The 22,321-nt window shown below is 50.2% G+C and overlaps 1 pseudogene; it reads right to left on the bottom strand.

Moving 5' to 3' along the window:
• The window catches only part of LOC115082413, a 34,723-nt pseudogene extending 12,701 nt beyond the window's left edge, over positions 1-22,022 (bottom strand).
• Positions 22,023-22,321: the final 299 nt, after the last annotated feature.

Here is a 22,321-nt window from a genome sequence, read left to right as displayed (position 1 = left end):
TCTTCCCTCTACCCTGCGCATTCATGACGTCTTCCATGTCTCCCTCCTCAAGCCGGTAGTCCTCTCCCACTTTCGACCTCTGCCTCCGGAGCCCACTACGGCTGCTACTGACCCTGGAGCCACGTACACGGTTAAGGAGGTTTTGGATGTCCGGTTCCGCCGTCATCGCTGGGAGTATCTCCTCTCTTGGGAGGGGTACGGTCCTGAGGAGAATTCATGGGAGCCCTCCTCGCACATTCTGGATAAGGGGCTTCTTTACCAGTTTCACGTGACGCATCCGGACAAGCCGCGACCCCCCGGGAGGGGGCGTAGGGGGAGGGGTACTGTTGCGATCCCGGGGCGGCCCCGGGATCGGCACTCACCCCGGCACGGTTTCGCCGCGGGCTCCGATCCCCCGGGGGTGCAGGGACCTCGGGCGCTGCGTCCCAGGCGCGCCCCGACCTCGCTTGGGCCTGCAGGGCCCTCCGGCACCGCGCTCCGGCCTCTGCAGCTCCGCCGGCGTTCCTCCGTCCCTGACTCCGCCCCCTAGACGCGCGCGCGCGGCAGGCCCCGGGTCTTAAAGGGGCCAGCGCGGGAAACCTGTGCCTGCCCTCCAGATGACGTCAGACGCTCAGGGTATTTAAACCCTGCACCAAGATGCTTCCCTGCCTTGCAACGAGGTTCCCAGGTATTTCCTGCTTCCAGTTGCTGCGTTCTCCTGTCCTCTTGATTCCCTGTACTTCTTGATCCCGGATTGGCTTACGACGTTCCCCGGCTCTCGTCTCTGGACTGGCTTATGAAGATTCTCTGGCTTCTGACCCCGGACCGGCTTGCGTTGACTCTCTGGCTTCTGACCCCGGACCGACTTACGTTGACTCTTCGGCTCTTGACCTCGGACTGGCTTTCGGTGACCCATTGGTTCCTGACTCTGGACCGGCGAGCGACAACGCTTCGGTACTAGGACTTCAACAGCCTCGGCCCTCGCGTGCCCTCCTAAGTCCCAGCGGCTGGGTTCCTACGGGCTCCTCCTGGGGGGACTCCGGCTTCCAGGGTGAATCTCCTAAGTCCCAGCGGCCGAACTCCTACGAGCTCCTCTCGGGGGAGGAACGGCTTCCAGGGCGAAGATCCTCCTACTACTGGACCAGCTCCGCCGTCTCCACCTTCCTCGCCAAAGCCCTTGGTCGCATAGGGCTTCCAGAGTTCCTCCTTCAACCAGTTCCGGGCCCGTCTTTGCCGCCTCCCGGTCGGGGCCACTGCTGCCACCATCTACAGCAAACTTCTCCTTTGGTTCCAACCGGCCCAAGGGTCCACGAATCCTACACCTGCAGCTGCAGCCATTCCCTGCCTTGCAACGAGGTTCCCAGGTATTCCTGTCTCCAGCTGCTGCATTCCTGTGTCGTTTGGCTTCTGACCCCGGACCGGCTTACGTTGATTCCCTGGCTTCTGACCCCGGACCGGCTTACGTTGATTCCCTGGCTTCGGACCCCGGACCGGCTTACGTTGACTCTTTGGCTCCTGACCTCGGACTGGCTTACGGTGATCCCTTGGTTCCTGACTCTGGACTGGCGAGCGACGACCCTCCGGCACTCAACCTTGGACTCCATCTGACTCAGCCCCCGCGGGCCCTCCTAAGTCCCAGCGGCCGGGTTCCTACGGGCTCCTCCTGGGGGAACTCCGGCTTCCAGGGTGAATCTCCTAAGTCCCAGCGGCCGAACTCCTACGAGCTCCTCTCGGGGGAGGATCGGCTTCCAGGGCGAAGATCTTCCCACCACTGCGCCAGCTCCATCGTCTCATCCTTCCTCGCCAAAGCCCTAGGTCGCATAGGGCTTCCAGAGTCCCTCCTTCAGCCATCCACGAGTCTGTTCTTGCCGCCTCCCGGTCGGGACCACTGCTGCAACCTCCTTCAGCAACTCATCCTTTGGTTCCGATCGGCCCAAGGGTCCACGAATCCAACAGATTGCAACGCCATGGACCCGGCGGACCTAGCCGGCCTCAAGGCAATTCCGGGCATCGCTCAGAAGCTACAACAACAACAGACCTGCCTTGAGACCTTGATGTCAACCGTCCAACGCCTGGCGGATCGGGTTGAGGGGGGCTTCCGCAATCCGTTCTGCAGCACCCTCATCCCAGGCCAATGCGGGTACCTCTGCCCCGGTACAGATGCCATCACCGCCCCGGTATTCTGGAGATCCGAAGGAGTGTCGGGGATTTCTCAACCAATGCTATATCCATTTTGACCTTCTGCCTGCACAATTCTCCATGGACCGGGTCAAGACGACCTACATTATTTCCCTTTTGGATGGGAGACCCTTGGCTTGGGCCTCCTCCCTTTGGGAGCGCCAGGATTCCCGACTGAATAATCTCGTACAATTCGTCAAGGCTTTCCGGAGAATTTTTGATGAACCGTCTCGCGCCTCCCCAGCTGCCTCAGAACTACTCCAGCTGAGACAAGGCAATCGCCCCTTAGAGGAATACGCTATGGAGTTCCAGACCCTTGCCTCCGAACTAGCCTGGGGGGAGGACAGCCTACATGGAATATTCCTGGAGGGCCTGTCTCCACGGCTCCAGGACGAACTCGCGGCCCGGGATCTTCCGGACGACCTCCAAGAGCTCGTAGAATTGGCCGGCCGAGTGGACCGACGCATCCAGCGCCGCTTCCGGGAACGAAGGGGCGTCCAGGGCCCAGCGGCTCGTCGAACCATGCCACCTCAGGTCCGGGCCTCTCCACCTGCGGCAGCTGCCCTGCCGCCTGAAGAACCCATGCAACTGGGCCGGGGCCCTCTCTCTGCCGAAGAACGGAGGCGTCGACGCTCACAGGGATTATGTCTCTATTGTGGTGGAAAGGGACACTTTCTGGCTCGCTGCACAGAGCGTCCGGGAAACGCCCGAACCTGGAGTCTAGTGGGGAGTTGATTCTAGGCAGTACCTCTCCGAACTCCCCATGTACTGTCCCGGCGAAACTCTGTCTTCCAGGAGGAGGATTCGATACTCTGGCACTGCTTGACTCCGGGTCCGGGGGGAATTTTATTCTCCGAGATCTAGTACAACAACTGCAGCTCGAGGTCTTGCCTCAGGAACCACGTTTGCGGGTATCTTCCATCCAGGGAGTTCCCCTCCCGGGGACCATTACCACTCGCACACGTCCTCTCCAGCTTCAGGTCGGGCTTCTTCACAAGGAGGAGATCTTTCTCATCCTCGAGAGATCCATTCACCCGCTCATCCTAGGACTGCCCTGGCTACGGAAACATTCCCCGGTGATAGACTGGGACTCGCTTCAGATCACGTCATGGGGGCCAGCCTGCTCCCATCGCTGTCTTCCTGCTCGCCCGCTACAGATACTTCCGCTTCTGGCAGTCCCACTGACGGTGCCACCTCAGTACCAGGCCTTCCGGGATGTATTCTCTAAAGAGAAGGCTGAATTACTACCTGAGCATCGCCCCTTCGACTGTGCGATTGAGTTGCTGCCGGATACCACGCCACCTCGCGGTAGAGTTTACCCTCTGTCTCTACCAGAGACCAAGGCCATGTCTGCCTACATTAAGGAGAACCTGGACCGAGGGTTTATAAGACCATCCAACTCCCCGGCGGGAGCCGGCTTCTTCTTTGTGGCCAAAAAGGATGGGTCTCTTCGGCCCTGTATTGATTACCGGGGCCTGAACCAGATCACCCGACGAGACCGCTACCCGTTGCCCCTGATTCCGGAACTCCTGGATCGTCTGCAAGGGGCCCGCATCTTCACCAAGCTGGACCTTAGAGGGGCGTACAACCTCGTACGGATCCGACCAGGAGACAAGTGGAAGACCGCTTTTAATACCAGGGACGGTCATTATGAGTACCTCGTCATGCCATTCGGTCTCTGTAACGCCCCACCTGTGTTTCAAAACCTAATGAACGAGGTGCTTCGCGACCTCCTTTACACCTCAGTCATTGTCTACCTGGACGAGAACTCGTGGGAACCCTCTGCCCACATTCTGGATAAGGATCTCCTTCACCAATTTCATGTGGCACATCCGGATAAGCCGCGGCCCCCCGGGAGGGGGCGTCGGAGGGGGGGTACTGTTGCGATCCCGGGACGGCCCCGGGATCGGCACTCACCCCGCCGCGGTCCCGTTTCTGTCTCCCGCGCCCCGGGGCTGCAGGGACCCCGGCCGCAGCGTCCCCAGCACGTGGCCAGCTCTCCCGGGCCTGCAGGGCCCTCAGGCACCGCGCCTCGGCCTCTCCCTCGCTGCCGGCGTTCCCCGCGGTTGGCTCCGCCCCCCTAGGCCCGCGTGCGCGTCCCTGCCCTGCATTTAAAGGGCCCAGCGCGGGAAAGGCTCAAATCAGCCCTGGATGACGTCAGACGCTGCAGGGCTACTTAAGCCCTGCAGCTGCAGCCATTCCCTGCCTTGCAACGAGGTTCCCAGGTATTCCTGTCTCCAGTTGCTGCATTCCTGTGTCGTTTGGCTTCTGCTTTGGCTTCTGACCCCGGACTGGCTTACGTTGATTCCCTGGCTTCTGACCCCGGACCGGCTTACGTTGATTCCCTGGCTTCGGACCCCGGACCGGCTTACGTTGACTCTTTGGCTCCTGACCTCGGACTGGCTTACGGTGATCCCTTGGTTCCTGACTCTGGACTGGCGAGCGACGACCCTCCGGCACTCAACCTTGGACTCCATCTGACTCGGCCCCCGCGGGCCCTCCTAAGTCCCAGCGGCCGGGTTCCTACGGGCTCCTCCTGGGGGAACTCCGGCTTCCAGGGTGAATCTCCTAAGTCCCAGCGGCCGAACTCCTACGAGCTCCTCTCGGGGGAGGATCGGCTTCCAGGGCGAAGATCTTCCCACCACTGCGCCAGCTCCATCGTCTCATCCTTCCTCGCCAAAGCCCTAGGTCGCATAGGGCTTCCAGAGTCCCTCCTTTGGCCATCCACGAGTCTGTTCTTGCCTCCTCCCGGTCGGGACCACTGCTGCAACCTCCTTCAGCAACTCATCCTTTGGTTCCGATCGGCCCAAGGGTCCACGAATCCAACAAATGTTGCTTTGTTTTTGTGGGGGGTTGGATTTCTTTAGTTATTAGAGGGCAAAGTTTGTCGGCTGTGTCTTTAGTGATGTGGTTCCATGAGGTGATGGCTGTTTGGGAATCCGAGAGGTCTAGATTTTAGAGGTTGTCAGTGAGGGTGTCAATAAGGTCATCTCTGGGACAGGATTTCCTGAATTGTATGGTGGTTTTTGTATTGGGTTGCTTGGGGATGTTCTTGATTGTGCATGAGGTTTTAATAAGGAAGTGGTCCGACCGGGGAACGGGAGTGTAGGTGGTGCGTTGTGGGAGGAGGAGGGAGTTCATGAAGATGAGGTCGAGGGAGTGGCCAGCTTTGTGCGTAGGGCTGGTTATGATTTGATGCAGCTGTGAGAGAGGGGAATGAGTCGATATGGAGGTTGAAGTCTCCAAGGATTATGGCAGGTATGTCTCTGGTGATATTTGCTGCAATGCATTCAATGATGGGTGAAATGTCAGAGTCTAGTATGCCAGGTGGTGTGTATATTAGGCATATTTGAAGGGTAGGAGACTTGAATAAGCCCACTTTCTACTTGGGAGGGAGGATGACTGGGATTTGTATAAGCTTAAGGTGTTTTTTTGCAGCTAGTAGTAGTCCACCACCTCTTTTTTTGGGTCTGGGGATGGAGTGGATGTCATATTCAGTGTTGGGAAGTTGATTAAGAAGGACGGAGTCAGTGTCCTTTAACCATGTCTCTGTGATAGCGCAGAGATCAGGTTTTTCATCAAGGAGGAGGTCATTTAGGATGAGGGTTTTTTTGGTTAGGGATTGTGCGTTGATCAAAAGCATGGCGAGGGTAGAAATGCCTAGGAGTTGTGTAAATGGAGTGAGCATGATTGGGAGGAGTGAGTTGTGTTGACGGGGTGGTATAGAGGGGTGGGGTGCTGAGTGTCTGTGAAAATTATATTGAAGTTTGTATATGGGAAAGGTAGCCATTGTGGGGGGGATTGTGGGAGCAGAGCACAACAGGGGTGCTGAAGTGGAAGCACTATATTCTATGTCTAGCCTGGGCTAGATAGGTGGCACTGCTCTAAAGGGGTCTTAAGTTGCAGAGGAGTATTGACTAGTAAGGGTGGGTGGAGTGCTGAGAAGGTCCTGGGAATAGGGCTTGGAGGTACAACAGCGAAATGAATAAGCTTGAGGGGGAAGGGGGGTCTTGAAGCAGACAGGATTAGACAATTTGAAAGGTAGCTGTTAAGAGATAAGGTTAGCGAGAGAGCATGGTTTAATAACAATATTTGAGTCCTAATATAAAGAGTCCTTGGTGAGCCCTTTGGGGATGCACGAAGGGGCTCACAAAGGGGCGGGCCCCTTTGTCGCGCTCCTTCGGCGCACAGTGCCGAGGCAGCTCTTGGATTTAAAGCCCCACTAGGGCCTCGTGTGATAGGCTAGCCGGGCGGGAGACCGCTGCGATTGGCTGGTCTCGGAGGGCAGGCTCTTGGGCAGCTTGAACGTCGGGACATGGTCGGGCGGACGGCGCTGGCACCTCGCGGTTGGCAGCGCATAGCCACGTGTATCTATTGAAATCCGGGATCGGTGCTCGAAAGGCTGACCAAAATCGGCAGCCGAGCCACGCAGCCGGCCTCCCCTCTGAGGCCGCTCGGAAATCGGATGCGGCCTCGGAGGGAACTTTCCTTCCACCTCCCCCCACCTTCCCCTCCCTTCACCTACCTAACCCATCCCCCCTAGCCCTACCTAAACCCCCCTACCTTTATTCCAGAAGTTATGCCTGCTCAAGGCAGGTGTAATTCACGTGCACGGGCCGGCTGCCGGCACACCATGTTCTGGTCTGGGGGCTGATCTGGAGGCCACGGCCACGCCCCCTGGAATGCCCCTGGGCCTGAACCATGCCCACGGCCCCACCCCCGGAACGCCCCCAGTGACGCGCCTCCGTTAGAGATGTGCAATCATTTATCACGAATTAGGCAATTACAACGAAATTGCCTAATTCGTAGTGGTTCGGGGGCCCCAAAACCCGAAAAGGATTTTCCCCGAACTTCGGGGAAACTTCGTTTTTCGGGTTTGTGTGGGGAGAGGGGCAATTTTTTTTTTTTTAATTAAAACAAAAACCATCCCAAACATTAAGATTAAGTATAATACAACCACCCTCCCCCCATCCCGATCCCGCCCCAAGACTTACTAACATCCCTGGGGGTCCTGCGGGGTCCCGGGTTCCATTTTTCCCTCCGTGCCCAGTGTGCTACTGCAAGCCATGCTCAAAATGGTGCCGAATAGCCTCTGAACTACTATGTCACAGGGGCTACCGGCGCCATTGGTCAGCCCCTGTCACATGGCCATCGGCGCCATCTTGTGCTCATACCATGTGACGGGGGCTGACCAATGGCGCCGGTAGCCCCTGTGACATAGTATGGTCAAAGGCTATCGGCGCCATTTTGATTCCTGGCATCCGACGGCACGCGTGCAGGAGATCGCTCCCGGACCTCCGCTGGACCCCCAGGGACTTTTGGCCAGCTTGAGGGGGCCTCCTGACCCCCCCCCCCCCCAAGGCTTGTCAATAATCCCTGGGGGTCCAGCGGGAGTCCGGGAGCGATTTTGTTGTCGGCTGCCAGGAATCAAAATGGCGCCGATAGCCTTTGCCCATACTATGTCACAGGGGATATCGGCGCCATTGGTCAGCCCCTGTCACATGGTATGAGCACAAGATGGCGCCAATGGCCATGTGACAGGGGCTGACCAATGGCGCCGGTAGCGCGTGGATGAGACGATGGTGCAAGGAAGAGGGATTCAGTTTTGTTAGGAACTGGGGAACCTTTTGGGGAAGGGGGAGTCTCTTCCGAAGGGATGGGCTCCACCTTAACCAGGGTGGAACCAGACTGCTGGCGCTAACCTTTAAAAAGGAGATAGAGCAGCTTTTAAACTAGAACAAAGGGGAAAGCCGACAGTCGCTCAGCAGCGCATGGTTCAGAGAAAGGTATCTTTAAAGGATACTAATGATGCATTAGAATTAGGGCATCCCGACAGTGAGGTTCCACTAATTAGAAAAGTAGTCCAAGTGCCTGTAACTAAAAACTCACCTGAGCTAAAAAATTCTAACTTATCCCTATCAATTAAAAAGCAGAATAAAAATACAAACAAAAAACAAACTTTGAAATGTTTGTATGCTAATGCCAGAAGTCTAAGAAGTAAGATGGGAGAATTAGAATGTATAGCAGTAAATGATGACATAGACTTAATTGGCATCTCAGAGACATGGTGGAAAGAGGATAACCAATGGGACAGTGCTATACCGGGGTACAAATTATATCGCAATGACAGAGAGGAGCACTCGGGAGGAGGTTTGGCGCTTTATGTCCGGGATGGCATAGAGTCCAACAGGATAAACATCCTGCATGAGACTAAATACAAAATTGAATCTTTATGGGTAGAAATCCCTTGTGTGTCAGGGAAGACCACAGTGATAGGGGTATACTACCGTCCACCTGGTCAAGATGGTGAGATGGACAGTGAAATGCTAAGAGAAATTAGGGAAGCTAACCAAATTGGTAGTGCAGTAATAATGGGAGACTTCAATTACCCCAATATAGACTGGGTAAATGTTTCATCGGGTCACGCTAGAGAGATAACGTTCCTGGATGGAATAAATGATAGCTTTATGGAGCAATTGGTTCAGGAACCGACGAGAGAGGGAGCAATTTTAGATCTAATTCTCAGTGGAGCACAGGACTTGGTGAGAGAGGTAACGGTGGTGGGGCCGCTTGGCAATAGTGATCATAATATGATCAAATTTGATTTAATGACTGGAAAAGGAACAGTGTGCAAATCCAAGGCTCTCGTGCTAAACTTTCAAAAGGGAAACTTTGATAAAATGAAAAAAAAACTGAAAGGAGCAGCTACAAAAGTAAACATGTCCAAGAGGCGTGGTCATTATTAAAAAATACCTTTCTAGAAGCACAGTCCAGATGTATTCCACACATTAAGAAAGGTGGAAAGAAGGCAAAACGATTACCAGCATGGTTAAAAGGGGAGGTGAAAGAAGCTATTTTAGCCAAAAGATCTTCATTCAAAAATTGGAAGAAGGATCCAACAGAAGAAAATAGGATAAAGCATAAACATTGGCAAGTTAAATGTAAGACATTGATAAGACAGGCTAAGAGAGAATTTGAAAAGAAGTTGGCTGTAGAGGCAAAAACTCACAGTAAAATCTTTTTAAAATATATCTGAAGCAGAAAGCCTGTGAGGGAGTCAGTTGGACCGTTAGATGATCGAGGGGTTAAAGGGGCACTTAGAGAAGATAAGGCCATCGCGGAAAGATTAAATGATTTCTTTGCTTCGGTGTTTACTGAAGAGGATGTTGGGGAGGTACCCGTCTCATCCACGCATTGAGACTCCGGAGCTCTGCCTGCCTCTGGTGACCTGCCATTGGTCAGCACCTGTCACATGGTAGTAGCACAAGATGGCGCCGGCCATCCAGTGCTCCTACCATGTGATAGGATCCGGCCAATGGCACGGATACCCTGTCACATGGTAAGGGCAAAGGGCCATCGGCGCCATTTTGATTAGTGGCAACCGATGGTCCGGGAGTGGGAGGAGGGCCCGGAGCGGGAGATCGCGGGAGATCGCTCCCGGGACCCCCACTGGACCACCAGGTACCTGTAAAAGGTTTTTGGGGGGGTCGGGAGGGTGGGGGAAGCTAAGGGGTTACTTTTAAAGGGTCGGGGTGGGTTTTTTGTTTATCGGCTGGGGCGCAGCCGATAAACAAAACCGCGATCAGGCCCGATTGAAAAAAAACAACATGTAAATCGGAACCAGAATCCGAACCGATTCCGGTTCCGATTCACATCTCTAATGAGGATCACCTGGTAACATGCCTACCTGGTGCAAAGGTGGCGGACCTCATGAGTCACCTAGATAGGATTTTAGACAGTGCTGGGGAGGAGCTGGTTGTCATGGTACGTGTGGGCACCAACAACATAGGAAAATGTGGGAGGTAGGTTCTGGAAGCCAAATTTAGGTTCTTAGGTAGAAATCTGAAATCCAGAACCTCCAGGGTAACATTCTCTGAATTGCACCTTGTTCCATGTGCAGGTCCCTAGAGGCAGGCAGAGCTCTGAAGTCTCAAAGCGTGGATGAGATGATGCTGCAATGAAGACTGATTCAGTTTTGTAAGTAACTGAGGACCCTTTTGGGTAAGGGGGAGTCTTTTCCAAAGGGATGGGCTCCACCTTAACTAGGATGGAACCAGGCTGCTGGTGCTAACCTTTAAAAAGTGATAGAGCAGCTTTTAAACTAAAAAAAAGGGAAAGCTGACAGTTGTTCAGCAGCACATGGTTTGGAGAGAGGTATCTTTAAAGGATACTAATAAAGTCTTTGAGTAAGGGAATCCCAACAGAGAGTTTCCAATAACAAGATAAGTAGTCCAAGTGCCTATAATTAAAAACTCACCTGAGCTAAAAGATTCCAATTTATCCCTGTCAACTGAAAAGCAGAATGTAAATATAAACAGAAACACATTTTGAAATATTTGTATGCTAATGCAAGACGTCTAAGAAGTAAGATGGGAGAATTAGAGTGTATAGCAGTAAATGATGTAGTAGACTTAATTGGCATCTCAGATACATGGTGGAAAGAGGATAACCAATGGGATAGTGCTATACTGGGGTACAAATTATATCGCTATGACAGAGAAGAGCGTCTTGGAGGTTGGGTGGCACTTTATGTCCGGGATGGCATAGAGTCCAACAGGATAAACATCCTGCATGGGACTAAATGCACAATCTAATCTTTATGGGTAGAAATCCCTTGTGTGTTGGAGAATAGTGATGGGAGTATACTACCATCCACCTGGCAAAAATGGTGAGACAGACAGTGAAATTCTTAGAGAAATTAGGGAAGCTAACCAAACTGGAAGTGCAGTTATAGTGATTTCAGTTGAGCCTGAGTAGCTCAAATTGTAAAGCGTGAGATCTTTAATCTCTAGGTCATGGCTTCATACCCCATCTTGGGAAAAAATGTTTTATTTTTTGGGGGTAAACAAGCATAGGGGTAACTTGATGCAGAGGTTACACAACCCTTAACCTTAAGCCTTATGCTCACCTTTGATGCAACTCCAACATTACTCTCTGCACCAATGACAGGGGATGGCTGGAAATTTGAATCAAACAGTTACCAACAAGAGCCCTGAAGTTGGTGGTTGGTGAAACAGATAAGTATGGGAAAATAAGTGTAGAAGCTTGCTGGGCAGACTAGATGGGCCGATTGGTCTTTTTCTGCCATCATTTCTATGTTTCTATGTTAATATAGACTGGGTAAGTGAAACATCAGGGCATGCTAGAGAGGTAAAGTTGCTGAATGGAATAAATGACAGTTTTATGCAGCAATTGGTTCAGGAACCAATGAAAGAAGGAACAATTTTAGATCTAATTCTTAGTGGAGTGCAGGATTTGGTGACAAAGGTAACAGTAGTGGGGCCACTTGGCAATAGTTATCATAATATGATCATAAGAACATAAGAAAATGCCATACTGGGTCAGACCAAGGGTCCATCAAGCCCAGCATCCTGTTTCCAACAGTGGCCAATCCAGGCCATAAGAACTTGGCAAGTACCCAAAAACTAAGTCTATTCCATGTTACCGTTGCTAATGGCAGTGGCTATTCTCTAAGTGAACTTAATAGCAGGTAAGAACTTATCCAATCCTTTTTTAAACACAGCTATACTAACTAGAGATGTGAATCATGTGCCCGATCGTTTTAACGATCATGTTCGGATGGAGGGAGAAAAAAATTGGATCGTTAGACATGTGAATTGGAATCGGTTCCGATTACAATTCACATCGTTAATTTTTTAGTGAGGCCTGAGCAGATAAAAAAAACCCCACCCCGACCCTTTACAAATGACCCCTTTGCTCTCCCACCCTCCCGAACACCCCCCCCCAAAATGTTAAATTACCTGGTGGTCCAGTGGAGGGGGGGGGGGGTCCCGGCGCGATCTCCCGCTCTCGGGCCATCGGCGCCATTTTGGCTACCACTGATAAAAATGGCGCCGATGGCCCGATAAAAAAAACCCCACCCCGACCCTTTACAAATTACCCCTTTGCTTCTTCCACCCTCCCGACCCCCCCAAAAACCTTTTACATGTACCTGGTGGTCTAGCGGGGGGTCTGGGAGCCATCCCTTCAATCATACCCTCGGTGCCGGTGCTGCTGGACTGGTTTCAAAATGGCGCCGATCGCCTTTGCCCTCTCTATGTCACAGGGAGCGATAATAAGTAAATCCATGACTCTAGTGCTAAACTTTCAAAAGGAGAGCTTTGATAAAATGGGAAAAATAGAAAAAACTGAAAGGTGCATCTAAAAAAGTAAAAAGTGTACAACAGGCGTAGACATTGTTAAAAAATACCATCCTAAAAGCACAGTCCAGATGTATTCTACTCATTAAGAAAGGTGGAAGGAAGGCACAATGATTACTGGCATGGGAAAAAGGTGAAGTGAAACAGGCTATTTTAGCCAAAAGTATCCATCAGAAGACAATAGAATAAAGCATAAGCAGTGGCAAGTTAAATGTAAGATATTGATAAGACAGGCTAAGAGAGAATTTGAAAAAAGTTGGCCATAAAATCAAAAACTCACAATAAAACTATTTAAAAAATATCCAAAGCAGAAAGCCTATGAGGGAGTTGGTTGGACCCTTGGATGATCAAGTGGTTAAAGGGGCAGTTAGAGAATATAAGGCCATTGTGGAAAGATTAAATGATTTCTTTGCTTCAGTGTTCACTGAAGAGGATGTTGGAGAGATGCCCATTCCAGAGAAGGTTTTCATGGCTGATGATTCAGATCAACTGAACCAAACTATGGTAAACATGGAAGTTGTGGTAGACCTGATTGACAAACTGAAGAGTGGTAAATCACCTGGATCACATGGTATACACCTCAGAGTTCTGAAAGAACTAAAAAATTAAATTTCAGACCTTTTTCAGTTAATTTGTAACCTATCATTAAAATAATCCGATGTACCGGAAGAATGGAAGATGACCAGTGTAACCCCTATATTTAGAAAGGGATCCAGGTGTGATCCAAGAAACTATAGACTGGTGAGCCTGACTTCAGTGCCGTGAAAAATCATGGAAACTGTTATAAACAATAAAATCTCAAAACATTTAGATATACATGGTTTGATGGGACACAGCTTTGTTATAAAATCCAGGGTCAGCGCGCGCAAGGGGGTGCACACTAGTGCACCTTGCGTGCGCCGAGCCCTAGGGGAGCCCCGATGGCTTTCCCCATTCCCTCCGAGGCCACCCCCACCTTCCCCTCGCTCCCCTATCTAACCCGCCCCCCCAGCCCTACCTAAATCCTCCCCCTACCTTTATTTTGTAAGTTACGCTTGCCTCTGGCTGCTGGCTCGTGATCCCCTGGCCTGGCCACTGTGCCGGAGCCCCCGCCCCACCCCTTTCACAAAGCCCTGGTCATACCCTTTTAAAATCTGCCCCTAAGCGTTTACCCATATTCCAGATCTGCAATTCCCTGCTCTCCCTTCTGTTTTCACTTTGTCTTCTCGGTCATTTCACCACCCTTCCCAATCCAATTTCTTCTACTCTCTCCCATGACTAAAATCACTGAATGACCATGACCTGCTCTTCTTTTCTCATTTCCCTCTGATTCCTTATCTCATTCTGCACCCCCTTCCCCAGATTTACTCTCCTTCCTCACTCACCCTCAACATTGCGGTCACTGACAGGGAGCAGGGACGTTATGCTAGCCGAATAAACATGTAGCCAGCACACCCAATATTAGCTGAATTTGTGGCACTGACAGCTATTCACTTCCTCCAAAGTTTCTGACTAATGTGAAAGCTTTCACTGGTGTGTATGGTCTACCATTTCTAGTTTGTGCCACAATATAACCCTATTCCCCTTCTGGTCCCAGCAAGGCAAGATGAGAAATTGGGGAGAGGAGGAACCTGAGGGAAGGGGCTGCTGCTCAACCTTTTAAGCCAGAAAAGAAAGTGGATGAACTGCCATCATAGACATTCCCAAACCAGAAAAGCCATGGAAGTTATCAGAACATAGGTACACACATACAAAATATTCCAAATATTAAAAATGTTAATTAACTGATAAAAACAAAGATAATTATTTTTAAATATTTACAACAATTTAGAACATAAAAAGGACATGTGAGGAGCAAGCTAGGGAGCAAACAATTTAACCAAAAAATAAAAAATGTCAGGGAAGTAGGGAGGGTGGGAACTCAGATTTAGGAGTCTGCTTAGTATAATTGCAGCCTAAGGACTATAATCTGCACCGTCATGGTGAGTAGTGATGTGCATTTGTGTAAAATAAATGCGTAAAAAGCGAAGGAAAAGGGGAATTTATTTCATTCAAGGGGGGGGGGCTGAAACAATTTAAGGGCTCTCACAAATAAAAAGAACCTTATTTGTTGCATTCATTTTAAATGAATGCATCGGGCCTAGGCATAGACCCAAGGGCAGGGCCTCACCTAGCCACGGCCCAAAACAGGGGCTGTGACCTACGCCCCAGTGTGACACTAGGCATTGGATATCCCTGGTGGTGAAATTTGGCTACTAGGCTGAAGAAGGCATTTTTTTGAAGTCACACCACTGAGCATCTGGAAGTTGCATGTCCCTGAAGCCATTACATAAAGTGCTCATGCACATGAGTGCAAGACCTTTGTTATGTGCATGACTATACATGGATAGTATATGTGTAAATGATTCTGCATTTTCCATGAAGTGCACATAATTTGGTGCTCTTTTTAAAATACAAACGCATATGAGTTTGTGTCCTTCTGAGCATGCATATGGGCGCGCACTTGTTTTAAAGGTGTACTCTCTCTAAATGTTGCTCTGAATAATCCTCATCAATTTATCCAGATGAAGTTATCAAATTTCTAACCAGGCTTGCCTGGCTAACTTTATCTGGATGATAATGAATATCAGCCCACACTGGCTAAAATTCAACCATGTACTCAGCACTATTTTTCTTTATTTTGCTAAATTGTGTGTGAGTAATGAGTTTCCCAGAGAATATTTAGTCAGTCAGTGTGGTAAATATTCATATTTCTGGTTTGGTCTGGCTAACTCTAAAAATTAGTTGGAGAAAGCTTTTGAATATCAACCTCTGTATTTACATGAATAATGCTTAGTTAGCATTATCAATTAACCCAGCCACATAAATACCCATAAGAAAATTAGCTACGTGTTTCACAGAGATCCAGATTGAATAAATAGCAACCAATTCCTTCTAAACCCAAAATATAAATAGGTAGGTCCAAGACCTGAAAATTCCATTCATAAACTGTGAGCTACCCCTAAAATTACAGGTCAGGAACTTCAAAGTCATCCTAAATTCAGAAATAACCGTGCTTACCAAATCCAGACAATATTTTAAAGCTCTTTTTTCAGCTTACGCCAACTAAGAATACTCAAGCTTTCACTTAGAAGACGAACCTAGTCATAGTAGTCCATGCATAATAATCTCCAAGTTGGATTACTATAATGCTCTTTTAAAACATTGACAGCAAAGGGTCTGCATCAAGTCAAGCTAATTCACAATACCACAGCATGAATGACAGAGGTGGTAAGACCATATACATTGATCTACAAAAACAGCATTAGAACATAAGAACATAAGAAATTGCCATGCTGGGTCAGACCAAGGGTCCATCAAGCCCAGCATCCTGTTTCCAACAGAGGCCAAACCAGGCCACAAAAACCTGGCAATTACCCAAACACTAAGAAGATCCCATGCCACTGATGCAATTAATAGCAGTGGCTATTCCCTAAGTAAATTTGATTAATAGCCATTAATGGACTTCCCCTCCAAGAACTTATCCAAACCTTTTTTGAACTCAGCATTGGCTACCAATCCCCTATAGGACCAAATTCAAAACCTGGAATCTGATCTTCAAGGCCTTAAGTGAAAATCGACCTTGCTACCTGCAAGACAGGTGTACTTCTACACATTTCCAGGCTGGATAAGGTTCTCTTTTGATGCCTCCATTATCAAATTTTGACAAAATAATTCAAAAGATCTGATAATAGCATTGCGTGCGTGGAGGGGCGGTCACTTGCTCAGAGAGATGTGAGCCCTTGGGCCACGGCGCGGCTCAGGGAGGAGCCCCAAGACACTCCCAGTGGGAGGTGAACGTGTTCAGGCACAGGTTGGAGCTGGAACAAGACTGGACCAGGATCAAGGCATGGAACATCAGGAACTGGAACAAGGCAGACTCAGCCCTTCACTGGACCTGCACGCACTGTTGAGACCCAGCAACGCAATGCTGGTCTCAAGAGTAGCCCTCCGGCACTCGGTAGCCCTTCTGGACCTGCCACTTAGGAACAATGAGTGTGTGAGGCCAGTCGGAGGCTGAGGGCAGGAACAAGACAAGACTTTGAACTCAGGACTCGGAAGACTCAGATGAGGATACGTGGAACTTGGTAGACTCAGACAAGGTTTCAGGATACTTGGAAGTCTCGGGCAAGGACTCAAGGAATTTGGAAGAGTCAGACGAGGTTTCAGGATCCTTGGAAGACTCGGACAAGGATCCAGGATACTTGGAAGACTCAGGCGATTCAGAGTTCAGGCACTAGTACAAGGTGAGTACTGCACCGCAGCGCGCCCTACACAGCCACCCATGGCTGGTCATGGACCACGCCGAAAACGAAGCAGATTCCAGGCGAGAAAGTGAAGACTTGGAACTAGAAGCATGTTGAAGATTTAGGAGAGGCCTGCATCGAGGCGTGCCCTACACAGCCATCCGTGACTGGTCACGGACCACGCTGAAACAGAACAGGTTCTGGCTTGAGTCTTGGGCATGGATGGAAGCAGGCACAAGTTACTTCAAAGACTGGGAACAGGATTCAAGACCCAGGATTCAAGACTCAGGATTCAAGACTCAGGATTCAAGACTCATAACTTGGATTCAGGAATAGACCTCAGAATTAAAAACAAGGAGCCTACCAGAGACTTGTGCTGCAGACATGAAGACAGGGCTTGTGCCACGAAGCGCCCTACACAGCCCCTCATGGGACCACGACAGTGGCACACCAGGAAAGGTGGACAAGCAAGGAACCTGGAAGCAGGACAAAGAGCCGGAGATGAGGACATCAGGACCAGGACTGGAACACGGAACATCAGGAACATCATGAACATTAGGAACCATCTTTAAAAATGGTGCGGGCCATCCAGTGCACCTACCATGTGACAGGGGCTGACCAATGGCACCGATAGCCCCTGTCACATGGTAAGAGCAAAGGGCCATCGGCGCCATTATGATTAGTGGCAGCTGACAGCCCGAGCGCGGGAGAATACTCCCGGGACCCCCGCTAGACCACCAGGTATTTAAAAAAAATTTTTTGGGGGGGGGTCCGGAGGGTGGGGGAATACTAACAAACTCATTTTAAAGGGTCAGGTTGAGTTTTTAGGTTGTGTCCTTTCTTCCCACCCCCACCCCCCCATAACGATAAGAAAACCCACTAAATTAATCGTGGGGTTTCCTATCGCTATCGGGGATCCCCCGATATCTGATGATATTGAAAATATCGGACGATATTTTCAATCGTCAGATAAACGATTCACATCCCTACTATGTGCCTAGTTTAGATATTAGACCTTTGTTATGCTCTTATGCTTAGGGGTAGATTTTATAAATCTGCACCCGCGCATATCCATTAAAATCCTGGGTCGGCGCGCCAAGCCTGCCCAAAATCATCAGCCTGCGTGCGCTGAGCTGCGCAGCCTGCCTCCCTTCCCTCTGAGGCCGCTCTGGAATCGGAGCGGCCTTGGAGGAAACTTTCCTTCCGCCTCCTCCCACCTTCCCCTCCCTTCCCCTACCTAACCCACCCCCCCCCCAGCCCTATCTAAAACCCCCCTACCTCTTGTTGTACAAGCTACGCCTGCCCGAAGCAGGCATAACTTGCGTGCACCGGGCCGGCCACCGGCGCGCGATTCCCAGGCCCGGGAGCCATTTTGGAGGCCTCGGCCACGCCCCCGAAACTCCCCCGGGCCAGAATCACGCCCATGACCCCGCTTCCAAATGATGCGCCGCCGCAACACGCCCCCCGACATGACCCCCCCTAGGAAAGCCCCGGGACTTACGCGCATCCCGGGGCTTGACTTCACCGCCGAGCCTTTGAAAATCTGTCCCTTATTGTTTAGTTAAGCTGTTATGTTTATTTGTTGTTGTACACTGTCTTTGGGGTTTTCATATTCAAAAGTTGGAAAATAAATACTACTAATAACAATACAATCAGGTCCTGATTATTTACTCTTTTTATCAGAGTAACATAGTAAAATGACAGCAGATAAAGGTCAAAATGGTTCACCCAGTCTGCCCATCAAGGCATTTAGGTTTGTAACTGCTGCTCCATGCCGGTTATCCCCATGAATTTTGTTTAGGATTGTAATTGCTGTTTCATGCATTTATCCCATCCCTTTTGTTTAGCGTTTTGACTCCGCTCTGTGCAGGATACCCCCATGTAGATGTTACTCCAAAAAGTTACAACAGGTTATTGTTGTGAGCCACAGCCGGGTCCCCTCTTACCTTCTGCTCCGCTTGCATTCTCTCCACAGCATTCTCCATACAGCTTCGGGCCGCAGCAGGGCCTTCCCACAGCGTTCTCCCCATGAGGGAGACACCGCCGACTTCCTGCTCCAGGTTCTGCCCCTTAGGCATGCGCGCGCGCGTGCATCGGGCCAGAATTTAAAGGGGCCATGGTTGGAAAACTCGGCCCGGCCCCCGAATATGACATCAGACGCCACGGCTATTTAAGCCCAGCTTGGATCTTTGTTCCCTGCCTTGGCAACAGGCCGACTCTCTGAGTTTCTAGTTGCTGTTCCTGCATTCTCCAGTTCACGTTCCTGTTCCAGCTCCGCTCCTGACTCTGTGCTCCTGCCTTGCTCCGCTCCCGAGTTCCTGGTCCTGCTCCTGTTTCTACTTCGGTTTGTTTTCCTTGTTTGACTTCAGCTTGGCTTCTGGTTCTCTCTATCTGCTGCCTGTCCTGATCTTTGGCTCGTCCTCTGACTTTGCTAGTCTTTACAAAAATTCAAAGTGACCACCACTGAAGACAGCGATCTACTGAAATCCAAATCGAATCAAAAGCAGAAAGACTGCTCTATCGCTGTATGAGAAGTGTTTTTAAAATAAATTACTAAGGAAATGTTCTTTATAAACTTCAATTATTACTTCGTATACCTACACCCTGTGGATCTGTTGATTTTCAAAATTATTGAAAAAACCTGAAAAAAATTTTTTGGGAAGAGTAGAAGGTTTCATATACAGTGTAGGTGTCCCTGCACCAATATGTTATTGGTTATAATCATCAACCTCCTACCACCTCCGACAGCGATTTAAAAAAAATAAAAATTGTTGCAATGTATTAGCAATAAAGTCCCGGTAGTTTCAATGACATCCGTTGTATAATAGATGTTAACCTATTTGCAGAAAAGGACAAATGTAATCTTCAAAGATAGTGTTCAATTTAAAGCGGATGCCTTGCGACTTCCTAATCTGTTGGTTTCTTTGGTTGATAAAATGAAATCCCGACACAAACACGTTCGTGTTTCAGACTTGCGTCTTTCTTCAGGGGAGTCTCATGTTGGAAATTACCAACCTTGCAGGATTCTTGCCTCGCTAGAGAATTTTACTTCGCATTGGATAGCCGTAATTATTTCCTTTTCACCGCGTCATGCCTGTTATTCTCCGCACTATATCAACGAGGTGGTAGGAGGTTGATGATTATAACCAATAACATATTGGTGCGGGGACATCTACACTGTATATGAAACTTTCTACTCTTCCCCAAAAAATTTTTTTCAGGTTTTTCAATAATTTTGCTAGTCTTTAGCCTGCCCCGACTTTTGGCCTGGATCTCTGTTTCGCACCGCTGCCGCCTGCCACGACTTCTGGACGGTCTCCGCCTCTCCCACGCTTCTGCCTGCCTCAACCCGGACTGTTCTTTGGATTCTTCCTTGCCAGGAGACCCACGCCTAAGTCCTGCCGACCCCGGTACCCAAGGGCTCAATCTGCGGGGAATGAGGGCTGGTATAAGTGAAGGTCCTGCCCCGTCTCCTGGTCCAGTACTGCCTTCTGGCTATGAGTCCCGCCGTAGGCCTTCCTCCAGCAGATCCCATCCAGCACTCTAGCCACTCCAAGGGTCCACGTTCATAACAATTTGCCAATGCCATGGACCTGGCGGACATCTCTGCCCTCCAGGCTATCCCAGGCATGGCCCAGTGCCTGCAACAGCAGCAAAACTGTCTAGACATCTTGGCGGCTACCATTGAGAGGTTAGCTAACTGCCTGAACGCTACCCCTTCTGCTGAAAATCTACATCCAGCTTAGGTTCCTGCTCCAGGACCTGCCGTATCACTACACTTACCTGCGCCGCCATGCTACACAGGGGATCTGAAGCAGTGCTGTGACTTCTTGAACCACTGGTTTATACGGTTTTCCCTACAGCCGGCACAGTTCCCGTTGGACTAGATAAAGACAACATACATATTGTCTCTTTTGGATGGTCAAGCTCTAGCCTGGGTTTCACCACTATGAAAGCGAGGCGATCCCTTGCTTGGGGATATGCAGCAGTTTGTTCATGCTTTCAAGCTAGTATTCAACGAACCGGCCTGGCAGTCCACTGCAGCTACAGAACTTCTTCATCTTCGTCAGGGGGCGCGAACTCTAGTCGACTACGCAGTCGAATTTTGCACCCTGGCATCGGAGCTGGGTTGGCGAGAGGACAGCTTGAGAAGTATTTACCTTGAGGGTTTGTCTCCCCGAATAAAAGGTGAACTCGCCGCTCGGGATCTTCCAGAGTATCTCAAGGCTTTAATAGACCTCACAGGGCGGATAGACTGCCGGCTTCAGCAACGGCCCGAGAAGTCAAGCCTGCTCGGAGACCGGGCCCACTGTCTCTCTCCTTCTCTCATCCGCTCGTTCCCTCTCCTGAATCGCAGGCCAACCGATAGGAGGAACCCATGCAGCTCGGTCGCAGCCCACTCATTCCAGAGGAGAGGAAGCGCCACCATTCGCTAGGCTTCTGCCTTTACTGTGGAGGCAAGGGTCTCTTGTTGGCCCAGTGCAGCGAGTGGCCGGAAAACTCCAGAGCCTAGGCGCCATCAGGGAGCTGACCCTAGGCTGCATGAACCCTGCTACTCAATGCACTGTTCCGGTCTCCTTAGAGTATCCTGGCAGGACATTTTCCACCTTGGCCATTATTGACTCTGGGGTAGGAGGAAACTTCATCCTTGTGGACTTTGTGCAACAGCTGTGGCTTCTGGTACTGCTCACACACACCACCCCTATGGATATCTTCCATTCACTGTACACCACTTCCAGGCTGTGTCTCGTCCACAACGGTTCTGGTGACCCTCTGCACTGGGGTTCTTCATACTGAGGAGATCTCCTTTTTTGTTCTGGGAAAGGCCATCCACCCCATTGTCTTGGGCTTACCCTGGATCCAGAAGCACTCTCCAATCATCAACTGGGACACCCTTCAAATTGCTGCCTGGAGTCCGACCTGCTTTTCTTCTTGTCTGCCAGTTTTAGCTAGGCCGTGTATCCCTCTGCCCGCCACTCCGCTGTCTCTGCCACCACAGTACTCAGAATACATGGATGTCTTCTCCAAGGAGATGGCAGAACGTCTTCCGGAACATCACCCCTTTGATTGTGCCATTGATTTGTTACCGGGCACTATGCCTCCCAGAGGGTGGGTCTACCCTCTGTCCCTTCCAGAGACACAAGCCATGTCCCACTATATCCAGGAGAATTTGGATCATGGCTTTATCCGACCCTTGACCTCTCCGGCGGGAGCTGACTTCTTTTTTGTCGCTAAGAGGGATGGTTCTCTCAGATCCTGCATAGATTATCGTGGTTTCAATGCCATTATCCACTGGGACAGATATCTACTACCACTCATCCCGGAACTCTTAGATCGCCTACACGTCTTTACCAAGCTCAATCTCCATGGTGCCTACAACCTGGTACGAATCCGCCCAGGTGATGAGTGGAAAACCGTATTCAGTACTCGTGATGGGCATTACGAGTACCTTGTCATGCCCTTCGGGTTGTGTAATGCCCCAGAGGTTTTTCCAAACCTTATGAATGAGGTCTTTCATGATATGCTTCACTCTTCAGTAATCATCTATATCGATGACGTCTTTGTATACTCCAAAGACCTCAATACTCATCGACGGCAAGTGAAGCAAGTATTGCAATGACTTCAGGACAACCGCTTGTTTGCCAAGTTGGAGAAATGTCTGTTTGAACAAGAATCTCTACCATTCTTGGGATACAAACTTGGGATACATACTCGAAAAAGGTTTCTCCTCTCATGGCC

The sequence above is a fragment of the Rhinatrema bivittatum genome, unplaced genomic scaffold (assembly GCF_901001135.1).
Source record: "Rhinatrema bivittatum unplaced genomic scaffold, aRhiBiv1.1, whole genome shotgun sequence".
Taxonomy (NCBI): Eukaryota; Metazoa; Chordata; class Amphibia; order Gymnophiona; family Rhinatrematidae; genus Rhinatrema; species Rhinatrema bivittatum.
This window is presented reverse-complemented; position numbering and strand designations above follow the sequence as displayed.